At 42.3% G+C, this 11839-nt stretch overlaps 1 pseudogene across 1 annotated transcript; it reads right to left on the bottom strand.

The window, feature by feature from the left end:
* Positions 1 to 258: 258 nt before the first annotated feature.
* On the bottom strand, positions 259 to 1133 carry LOC308618001 (tubulin polyglutamylase complex subunit 2-like; annotated as a pseudogene). Its single transcript has one exon. The product of its transcript is annotated as a tubulin polyglutamylase complex subunit 2-like (transcript).
* Positions 1134 to 11839: the final 10706 nt, after the last annotated feature.

Below are 11839 nucleotides of genomic sequence, written 5' to 3'. Positions count from 1 at the left end.
CATTCTCCACAGCTTCCAGAATTAGTAGGTGGCACAACCTGCTGTAAGGGGTATGAGAGAAGGATTCTTGGGGAGAGCTGGGTATGCCCTTCCAACTCCTGGCTCAAGCCAATGGCAGTAAAAGGCCTAGGAGTTTGTGACTCGGATGGGGAGAGGACTATGGTTCCATACACAGAATCTGAGGCTTGGGCCACGCTTGGGGCATCTGTGCTTGGAAATCATCGCTGTGGGGCTGGCTGGGAGCTGGAGGTGGGGCGCTCATTTTCGGACAGGGTTTCCAGAGCCAGAGGAGGATTCAGAGGTGGAAGGAGGACCCGTGGGCCCTTTCTGGCCACCTGCAGGCTGAACAGGCCCTTTTTTTGGGGGGGGGGTTAATGTCTTGTTCTTGCTCTTGAACACTTTGCTGGGATCCAGCTTGTTCACAAAGGAGTCGGCTGTTGTAGGTGATGGGTTTATACGTGTTGAACCATTGCTTGGCCTGTGGGCTAATGCCATAGCTGGTGAAGGCATACTCCCACTGGGGCAGGCCCAGGTGGGTGATAAGCAGGAGATAATAGGCAGTGAAGGTATCTGTGAGAAAATGCCGGTATAATTATACTCTGTCCAGGAACCAGAACTCAGTGTCTTGTGCTAATGCTGGTTTCCCTCTTTTGTAGGCAACGCAAACCTTCCCATTCAGGTTGCAAGGATCCAGCTCAACTACCGCACTGCGAGAATCAAAGTGAGGCTTCTCTGGCTGGTTCTCACTAGCTTCTTGTGTATCATCCTCCAGGTCTGCAAGAGTTGGTGCGTTAGGAAGAGAGCACATGGAAGACTGGTTGAGTTGAGTCAGTTTTGAGATGCTGTTAATTGCCATGCTGCCCAATGGAATGGTGTGTTCATCCAGCTTCACATTCCATGTCATGTGGAAGCCGTTGGTCATCAGGTAAAAGTTCTTCAGATCCTCAGGCAGCACAGTTATTTTTTTGTTCCCATGAAGAAATCATGTGACATTCAGCAGGCGCCTTTTCTATGAGGGTCACCTCTGTCACACCTTGGGATGATTCTAGGATGTGGGTGACCCCCAAGGTCAGCTTCTCCAGGTGAGGCTTGCGGCTGCCCAGCAGCGGGGTCGGTGTCTCCTCCATGGCTCGCGTCCCCGCTCCGCGCGCGGCGGGGATGGGGCGGGAGAAGGGGGCGGCCGGGAGGGCCGGACTCCACCCTGGAGGCGCGGCCGTTAAGTTCACGGCATGCCGGGAGTTGTAGTGCTCGGCGCCTGAGAGCGCGGCGGGGCGGAGATGGGGGGCCCGGGCTGCTCTGGGAGTAGCAGTTCCGCGGGGCGCCTGTTCTCGTGGCCCCGGCGGGTGCTCCACGCCATGCCGCCGGGACCCTCCCGCCCCTCTGGGGCCGGCTGCACAAGCGGGGGCGGGCCTCAGCGCCGTGCGGCCAATCGGGCCGGGCGTAGAGACCGGGGCGGGACGGCCTCAGCGCGACGCCCCCAGTGGCGGTTGTTTCCGTGTAGTATTTTCTGATGTGTCGAGTTGACCTCATAGAACTGGAAATATTTAGTATCCAAGTAGGAAACATGTGCTATCAAGGCACCAGCGAAGTTCCCCAAACTTCAGAGTATAGGCCAGTTTTGGTTGTGACTGTTTAGCACTTGTAAATTGGTTAAAGAGCATTGACCTGAACCGATGACTATCCTTGGGTGACCTTGTCTCTTCCCTACCGCTATTTAACTAAGTGATATCTGTTCCTTTTATTCATTAATCTGTGTATTCCCTCTGTAATCTTTTTTTGGGGCAGGGACTTTGTCTTAATCATTGTTGTATTTTAAGTGCTTCACATAATGCCTGATACGTACTAGTGCTCATTTCATAGTCTCTTATTACTTTATTTGGAAAATACTGAGCCCCTACTATTAATGCATTTTGAATACACACCTCCTTTCTCTTCTTTTTCTTATTTCTTTTTCTAGCTCTAACTCCATTTTCTTTCCTTTTTTGGCATAAAAAGAAAACAAGTTTTATGAAAGACAACTTAGTTCAACTCAATTTTACAAACACTTACTGAGTGCTCACTTTGTGCTAGGCATAGAATTTTTTTAATAATAAACTTATTTATTTATTTATCTATCTATTTATTTATTTATGGCTGCATTGGGTCTTCGTTGCTGCGCGTGGGCTTTCTCTAGTTGCAGTGGGTGGGGGCTACTCTTCGTTGCAGTGCGCGGGCTTCTCATCGCAGTGGCTTCTCTCGTTGTGGAGCATGGGCTCTAGGCATGCAGGCTTCAGTAGTTGTGGCTCACAGGCTCTAGAGTGCAGGCTCAGTAGTTGTGGCACACGGGCTTAGTTGCTGTGTGGCATGTGGGATCTTCCTGGACCAGGGTTTGAACCCGTGTCCCCTGCATTTACAGGTGGAGGGAAGTCCTAGGCATAGAATTTGACAAGAATTCCCTTCAAGACACTGCTTGATAGAAAAGAAAGACCCATAAAAATGTAATAAAAAATAGTCAAAAGGAATTTGGTAAATGCCATGATAGGAATATGCTTTGGAGCTAGGAGAGTATCTTATAGCCACTATAGAAAACATTATGGAGTTTCCTCAAAAAATTAAAAATAGAACTACCATATAACCCAGCAATCCCACTTCTGGGTATATTTCCAAAGCAAATGAAATCAGGGTCTCCAAGAGATATCTGCATTCCCATGTTCACTGCAGCATTATTCACAATAGCCAAGATATGGAAACAGCCTAAGTGTCTGGTTACAGTTGAATGGATAAAGAAGATGTGAGATATATGTATAGATGTGATGTATGATATTATGTCTTAATCATTGTTGTATTTCAGATACTTCAAGCATTCCTTCTTTTAAAACTTAGACCTTTAGACTAGCAGAGCAGAAGTCTGCTGGGGATGGGAGGTCATGGGGATGAGAAGCAAAAATTTGCTAGTGGATAATTAGGGCTAATAGTGAATGGTGCTACTCCCATTTCTATTCCTCAATTCCTAGGCCCATAAATCCTGACTCTAGATCTATTATATATATATATATATATAATACATATATTATATATATATTAAAAATATATATATATATAAAATGGAATATCATTCAGCCATGAGAAAGAAGGAAATCCTGTCATTTTGACAACATGGATGGACCCTGAGGGCATCATGCTTAGCGTTATAAGTCGGAGAAAGACAAATATTTTATGACATCACTTATATGTGAAATCTAGAGTATCTGAACTCACAGAAACAGAGAGTAGAATGGTAATTTCCAGGGACTGGGGTGTGGGGGAAATGGGGAAATGTTGGTCAAAGGGTACAGACTTCCAGTTATAAGATGAATAAGTTCTGGGAATCTAATGTCCAACATGTTGACTATAGTTAACTATACTGTATTATATACTTGACAGTTGCTAAGAAAGTAGACTGTAGATATTCTCACCATATACAGACACAAAATGGTAATTATGTGAGGTGATGAATGTGTTAACTAACCCTATTGTTGGTAATTATTTTGCAGTATATATATGCATCAAATCATCATGTTGTATACTTCCCCACTCCCCTACTGGTATTTTCTGAACCTCCAAATAAACTGCTGGCTCTTTGTCTCAGAGTCTGCTTTTGGGTGAACCCCAAATAAGACAAGTATCATGCCCAGGGCAGAGACAGGGTATGAACCCAGGCATTTGGTCTCCAGAGTCCATGCTTTTACCAATCCCTCTGCTGACATTAGGAGGAAGGCTAGGCAGAGAGCAGGGGCAAAGGCACAGAGGCTTGAGAAAGTCTGGTGTGTTTGAAGAAATAGTTCAATATGGCTAGAACAGGACGGCTTGAGGAGTGGGATGTGGGTAGGGGGAGATGAGGCTGGAAATGGAACGTGGGATGAATTCATGAAGCACTTGTAGGTCAAGTTATGGTATTTGAGCTTCCTCACAAAGGCAATGGGAAGTCATTTCACAGTTCTACTCAGGGTGGGATATGATCAGGTATCCATTTGTAAATGTTCCTTCTGGTGTAGAGAAGGTGGGGTGGGGGCAATGGAGAGATTGGACGTAGGAAGACTGATTCTGAGGCTACAGCTACTAGGAGAGTGACAGTGTGGATAGAAAAGGAGGGGCTGACCTCAGAGATGCTTAGGGCATAGGGTCAGTGCAACATGGTGACAGTGTGGTGGGATCATGCACCAAGGAAAGCAAGAGGTTCAGCATGAATGGCAGGGAGGGTGGGGGTACGTGTGAGCAAAAGTGTTTGTGTGGGTTTAGAAAGAGGGCCATTTCCACTGGACATATTGAGTTGTAAATGCCTGAAGACTCCCCAGGTGGAGATATCCAGAGGCAAATAAAGATGGAGCTTTGAGACCTAGGGAAGAGCCCATAGCTAAATATGCAAATTTTGGAATATCAATTGATATTTGAAGGTCTTAAAGCTATTGGCATGGATGGAATTCCTTGGGAAAAGGGAGAAAAAGCTGTGCAAAGTATATGAAATGTTTTCAAGCACATAATCTCATTTGATCTTCATAATAACCATCTGAGGTGAGGAGGAAAGGTATTATTTTCACCATCACCTTGTAAGGGAGAAAATCAAGACACGGTGAGAGGCTAGGGGGCTTGTCTCTTAGCTGGAAAGAGGAAGAGCTGAGGCAAGGAGTTGGTCCACTGGCTCCATGTCCAGTGCTTCTCTCGTCACATCACACTGTCCCCCCGCAAATACATTTGCATGCCTATACCAAGTGATATAGGGCCTCTCCACAAGTGTTCTTTTTAAAGAAGGTATCATATCTTCTTCATGTTATATGTCTCTGTTATATTATAGAAATCTGACATATGTCAAATCATGAGGTATAATGTTCTTTTCTGTATTTTTTACTGGTTTACTGATACTTCAACATATGTTTAACGTAGAAATTGGACACAGGCATAGATGACACCAAATCCCATTTGTCAAGGCAGTGCTTGCTTTGCAGGTGAATTCTCAGAGGCTCTGCTTCCGCCTGGTCATTTTTCTCGATCCTTTCATTTTTGCATCACCTGTCACTATGGTCATCTCCCTTTTCATTATTTTTGACCATGTGCTAAGCATGTAACCTAACTCTGTAAAATTAAGTTTTAGGCAGTAATAATTCACATTTATTCACTGGACATCTTCAGTGCCTACAGCGAATCTTCCTGAGGTTTTTCTCTTCCTCCTTTTATGCTCTGGGGAGAGCACTCCCAAAACAGTACTGTAAGTCATGCCAGGAAAGGACCCTGCCACAGAACAACCTCTTAATACAGAGAGCAGAACCATTTTTGGCCAGATTTTTAAAAACCCACTTCCCTCTCTTATTTGCCAGGGAGATGACACTGACATTTGGAAATGTTGCAAATGTGACAAATTGTGCCATATTTTATTACACGATTTGTGGCATATTTTACCTGTTTGGGAGAAAACCCTGACAACGTGACATACGTATAAATGAGTCAAGCCCTTGTAATATCCCTGGGGCAGCCGCAGTCAGAACTTGGTTGAACAGACTGAAGGAGCAGCTCATGGATACAGAGAGCAGCAGGAGGCTTGTCATGTTCTGCTGTGGTTGGCAATTTGCTTTCCCACCTCTTTAAGCATGTGGTAAGTGATGGGGGAAAAATGATCGCAGATGATGGCAGGACACCTTCTGTGTTGTGTTTTTTTCAGCTCTCTGCTGTTTTAACTAATTTCCAGTCAATTATGCTGATGTCTGGGTATATTAATGGTTTTATTTTAGGCAGAAAAACATCACCTTTTCTCTGAACACCAGTTTGCTATTCTGGCTTAATTGTGATAGAAATCAGGTTATAACTTATTTGTGAGAAGAAACAGTTTCTGGAACTTCTGTCCTCTACCTTCTCCCCACTTTCTTCCCTTTAAAATTTCTAGAACAGAGCCACTACATGGTAATGACTCAGTTAGGAAGCAGATGAGCCCTGCCTGGTAAAAAACTTGAAGAAGCTATTTCTTCCAGAAGGGCAAGTGTGTATGTTTGTGTGTAGACATCTTAAGCACTGTGGTCCTTTCCTGACACACCAGATCTCCTGAGTATACACATTATTTTTTTTGAGGGTCCGAAGTGTTCCACTTATAGCCATCCTTTTTTGGGGTGTGGGGTGGAGAATAAAAATGTTTCCAGTGTGATGCTGTTTAGCTGCATATTAGGTCATTTTCTTCTTACTCTTAACAGTTTGCTGGAAATTGGAGATAGAAAGTAAGGGATAAACATTTTCGTTTTCTGAGTTGATAGTTCATGTTTAGTCTCAAGTTAAAGTAAGTGTCTGGTAATCCTTTGTGTAAAAATGTCAGTATACTTGGATAAGGTGTGTGGTTAATCAGAGTCAGTTTCTCCATTCTTTTCTAGCAAGAAACAGGAATTGGATTGAGTGTCTGGCACTCCTTGAATGTAGCTTTGGTCTTAGTGTGCCTCTGGTTTAAGTATATACATTCACTTTTTCTTCCTCCTCTGAGTCTCTCCCTGCACCCCTTGTTTCCTTTGTGGGTGGCTCTCTGGAGCCCTTAAACTCAGATGCTTGCTCACTCAGCCTCTTCTGCCTCCATTTTAAAGAAGTTTTCTGGAATTTCACACACTGCCTAGATGAGGTTCTATATGAGGACTGAATCCCTTTTCTTACCACTTGGGGGGAGTGAACAGAATCTTCTTCAGAGGTTTCTCCTCCAAAGAAACTAGGGAGCATGTGATATAATATCTCACATCAATCTCTTGACTCCCCATCTACATTCCTCTGTTGACAGGAATGCTTTCAAATGTCCCAGGAACTGACCTTAGTTATGAGGTTTCATTTGGAAGTGCTGAGGCTGGGGCCAGTCCTCGGAAAAATTGTCGGAGGGATGAAGCTTGTCTTAATCTTTATTACCCAACTTGCATCCATGTTTTGATTCTTTGCCTCAAAACTTCCAGTTCCCGGTTGTAAAAATAATAGTCTCTGCCTTTTACTATTATTATTATTTTTTAAAAAGTTTATTTATTTATGTATTTAGTTTTGGCTGCGTTGGGTCTTCCTTGCTGTGTGCAGGCCTCCTATAAGTTGCAGAAAGTGGGGGCTACTCTTCATTGTGGTACATGGGCTTCTCATTGCAGTGGCTTCTCTTGTTGTGGAGTACGGGCTCTAGGCGCGTGGGCTTCAGTAGTTGTGGCTCGCGGGCTCTAGAGCGCAGGCTCAGTAGTTGTGGTGCACAGGCTTAGTTGCTCCGTGGCATGTGGGATTTTCCCAGAACCAGGGCTCGAACCCGTGTCTCCTGAATTGGCAGGTGGATTCTTAACCACTGTGCCACCAGGGAAGTCCCCTGCCTTTTATTATTAATCATCATAAAACAGTTGCTGTCATTTCATGAGTGTTTATTATGTGCTAGACATTTTGATAAGCATTTTATATATTATCTCATTTAATCTTATGATTTGGGTGTTACTATTCCTGTGTTCCAGATGAAGAAACTGATGCACGGTAAGTTAAATACATTTTCCCGAATCTCACAGCTAGTGAGTAGTGGAATCAGGATTCAAACTCAGTTCTGAATGTTCCCAAAGCCTGTGTGCTAATCATTTATTTAGACCTTCCCCCTCTTGGGCATTATTCCATTCTGTAAATTTAAGACTCCAATTGGCTTTTATCAGAATTTACTTTTTATGTTCTTCTATAGCTCTGCTCTTACGTTTCTGGAGTGATGGATGGTTATAGGGTACTTTAGTGTGATGAGGAATTATTGGCTGAGAAAGCCAGCATTGCTCAGGGCCATCTGCACTTTTACTGTCAGGCCACAAGAATCTACACTAAAAGGTACTGATCTCTCCTGGTGGCTTTTCAGGTATTTTTGTTCTTTGGGAAGATATTCAAGTCACAATACAGAGCAATCTGCTTAATTTGCCTACTTTTTATTAGTAATTCAATTATTTGTTTATTCATTTAAGTATCATTTATTGAGCCCTCCTATATGCCAGGAATTGTATTGTACTAGGGGCTGTGAATATACACACATAATAAAATGAAGATGAATAAAATAAATCCATGTCTTCAAGAAACTTGTAGGACTACTAGAGAAATAAACCACGACTCTCATGTGGTGTGATAAGTGTTTTTATAGAAGGGTGCAATGGGATGTTATTGAAGCACAGAAGACAGGCATCTACTCTGGACCTGAATCATCTGGTGCAGACGAAGTTTGAGCTAAATCTTGAAGAATGAGTATTAGTTAGCCGGATGAATAGAAGAGAGATCAGAGAAAGGAGTCTCAGGCAGAGGAGACAGTAAATGCAAAAGCCCAGAAGTGTGAAAGAATTTAGAACATTAGGGATGACCACTGATTAATTAGATGGCTGAAGCATAAGAGGTGTGGGGATGACTGTGGGAAAGAGACTTGAAGGGCCATTTCACTCCATGATCTAAGTCATTTGCAGCAGCAAACTGTTACTAGGTCTTGGGATGTAAATTTTCCTAAATACGGGCAGAACATTAGGCTGGTGTACGTCTATTGCTGAATGAAAGCCTCTTCCTTTTAGCAGGCCTTGATGCCTACCAATGTCAGGGTTGCGTTGGGTTTGATTTCCTACTTTACACAAAATAGAAGTGGAAATGGGGGGAATGACCATGTGAAGGTAGTTTGTAGTTTGCCCAGTGGCTGCTGTTCAGGGACCACAAACTATACTGATATCAGAGGTAAAGTAAACTGCTGGCTTTACCTGGTCTTCCAAATGGCCCCCTTTGTTCCAGTCTCGGTGGGTTTTTTGAATTTAGTGGTAAATGCTGGCAGTTTCTGAGGCTACTCAGCTATTAAAATACTTCATTCTTAAAAGCGGAGACAGTTGCTGATTTCCACTGTTGGATGATTTGGACATGTGACTTCTCACAGACACCAAGTAGAATCTTCTAAATAGTCTTGGATGTTTGCCAGGATAACTTGAGTGTTGTTAATATTCAAGGGTTATTTATTCAGCCAGATAGTGTGACATTTTCAAAGAAATTGAGAGTTGGAAGTCCTCTTTGTTGGTGTTAGCAACAAACCAGTTTGTTTTCCGTGGCCTCAACTGGCTGAGCTGGACCTGGCTCCTGGGATTTCCATTGACAGTTGCCCAAGCTGTATTTAGGGCACTCTCTTTTTCTAGAGAAGCTGAAATTTCCCAGCTGATTATGACTTTCTAGAGATGGACCTAAGTGTAGTATTTGCACCAAGTTCTGTATCTGTCACAACTGTTGGAAAGGAAGGAATGTATTTTACATGTAGTATGAGTCCCCAATCACTGCTTTCTTCTCAGCATTGCTAGATGTCAGCTACAGCAGCTGAATGCTTTTGATCAGAGACAGATACTGTTAATTGTTCTGAAATGATACTTCTGTCATGCTCAAGGATGGCACCAGGACAGTCTGTTTGTTTGCTCACCATGGGAAGGAGCTAAGTGTCAGGGTTTGCAGCTGCCTTACAAACTGCTGGATTTTTAGTGCAGCAAATAAAAGAGCAGAGCTTTGATGATTCTCTAACTGGAGGAGGCTGATGAGTTTGGACAGACCTAAGTTGAGGGTATTATATGGATGTCTAGATGTTGAAGTCACCATAGTATTGCAGATGGTGAGTGATGCTTCCTGTTGCTGTCTCTGTGACCAGCTCTCTCACTGCATGGTCTAAGAAGGAACCGTTTTCTTAAATTATGATGTGTGAAAAACCTAAGGGGTAGGGAGAACCTACCCATTCATCTCTTCACGTGCTCCTTAAATGAATTTACTCCAAAACAAGCAATAAATGGGACAACAGAATCTGTGCTAGTCTAAATAGGTATTTATTAACCTTGAAGGAGAAGGCCCTTAAGAAGAACACAGAGAAATTCTCTAGTAACTGATGAATAGCAATAGTTGCTTAAATTAGATTTTCTAATTCCAAATCTCCTTTCCCCATATATTATCACTACCCTCCCTTCTTTTAAACTCGTTTCTGTTTCCTATCAATTCTTTCCTCTTAGCATGGTGTCAGTTGACTTTAAGGGAACCTCTCTGACTGAAACCAAAATATTCCTGCATCTCTCACTGAGTGAAAACCAGAATAAAAAAATTTTATGAGATGACTAGAGAATACATAGAAAAATTACAAGGTAAAATTTGAGCGCCAGTTCTTTTTACTCCTTTACTCTCTCAGTAACACTAGTTTTTCCTTCCCATATGTGTGGCACTTTTTCTCCAACCAAAAGCTGTGTTGACAGAAGAATCTGGTATGAGTTTGTCCAAGTTGCCTGTAGTGGGCATCTGTTGTTTTTGCTTGCCCAGCACCCCTTCCTCTCTTATTTCACGCACATGTGTTTACATCTGGGGAATTATTTGACCCCCACCTGGTGGGCCTGCAGATAACGTGCCCTGCTCTCCGTCATTACGGAGATGGGCCCAGTAGTGTACAAGTGATACAAAGAGAACTGGCATTTTTGAGGACTGATATGAATGCTGGGTTTTTCTCCTGTTTTGATTATAGACACAAGGGATTTCGTGAACATGTAATGGCTGGGGATCATCTTTGCTGCTGTATGGAGTTTAAACAAGAGAAGAAATAGAGCTAAGAGAAAGGGGGGTGGAGAGAGAGTGAGAGACACCAAGGAGGGGGAGGAGAGATTTTCATGAACAGGTATTGTGACTTCTACCTACAAAAACTTCTGGTACTGCTAATTGTGCTAATAGCTAGTGGGATTGGGGAGAGAACCTTGAAGCTTTCTCCATAGCCTGATCTCATACTATGTTGGTAACAGGTCATATTACAGTTTGCAAGGGCTTGGGGATTAAATTTGTTTTAGAAGAACTTGGCTGAAGAACAGGTCTGGAAGCCCTAATTAAGTGATTATATTGTTTGAGAGAATAACTTATCTTCCTACGTAAATGAAACATTTGCTCATAAAGTCACTACAAGAATGCACAGAATGACATTTCCTTCCAGTTCCTTGGCATTGCACTGGAGGATGGTACCTTAGCCAAGACGAACCCATGGCACAATTGTAGCAACATTTTGTTAGGAAAACATCTATGCTCCTAAGTAATCTGGTTACTTAGTCAGACAACTTAGTTTGTTGTCATAAAGTTGAATAAGGACATAATGTAAAATTTCAGATAGTGTTACTTTCCAGAAGGCCAAATCATACTTGAGAGGTATAAAATTCACATGGGCATTAAAGGGTTTAGCTAACTTATCAATTTAATTCATTCATGAATGTTTAGGTTCTAACGATTATATTATTAACCTTTTAAAGTTGATGTCATTTATGCTACTTTTATAAATTTTCATTTATGTCATAATTCTGGCTGAATGAGTTATTTTCTATGGTCTTATATTCTAAACAAATGGAAGTTGCGCTTTCCCTACCCTCCCTCCATTTTTAAATAAAATAACACTAATAGAATAAGTTAGTGACAAGAGTATTGATCAGGTTTTGTGTGGATTTAGTGAGTAGATATAGGGAGGCAGATTTCATATTGTTATCAGGAAAATTTTTAGCATTGTTTTATTAACTGGTAACCTGTCTCACTTCTGGTAGGATTCAAGTAGTAACTGGCCCTATGGCTAGATGATCCCTGCTAAGGATTAGAAGGGATTTATGCATTGGTGTGAGTTTTGGGCAAAACGATGTTTTAAGCTATTCTAGCTCCAAGAGACCATATACTACTAGTGGTTATACTAATACTATTAATATGACTTATACATTTTACTATTAATAGTAATAATTGCCACTTGGTAGGCATCTATTATATGCTATATACAGTGCTAGGCATTTTACCTAATAACTCCCAGTTAAGCCTCATACCAACCCTCTGTAGATATTATCCACATTGATGTGGATTAAAGACCTAG

Source organism: Mesoplodon bidens (genome assembly GCF_964165515.1).
Source record: "Mesoplodon bidens genome assembly, chromosome: 5".
In the NCBI taxonomy this organism is placed as follows: Eukaryota; Metazoa; Chordata; class Mammalia; order Artiodactyla; family Ziphiidae; genus Mesoplodon; species Mesoplodon bidens.
Note: the sequence above shows the minus strand (reverse complement) of the source record. Positions and strands in the feature narration are given on the sequence as shown.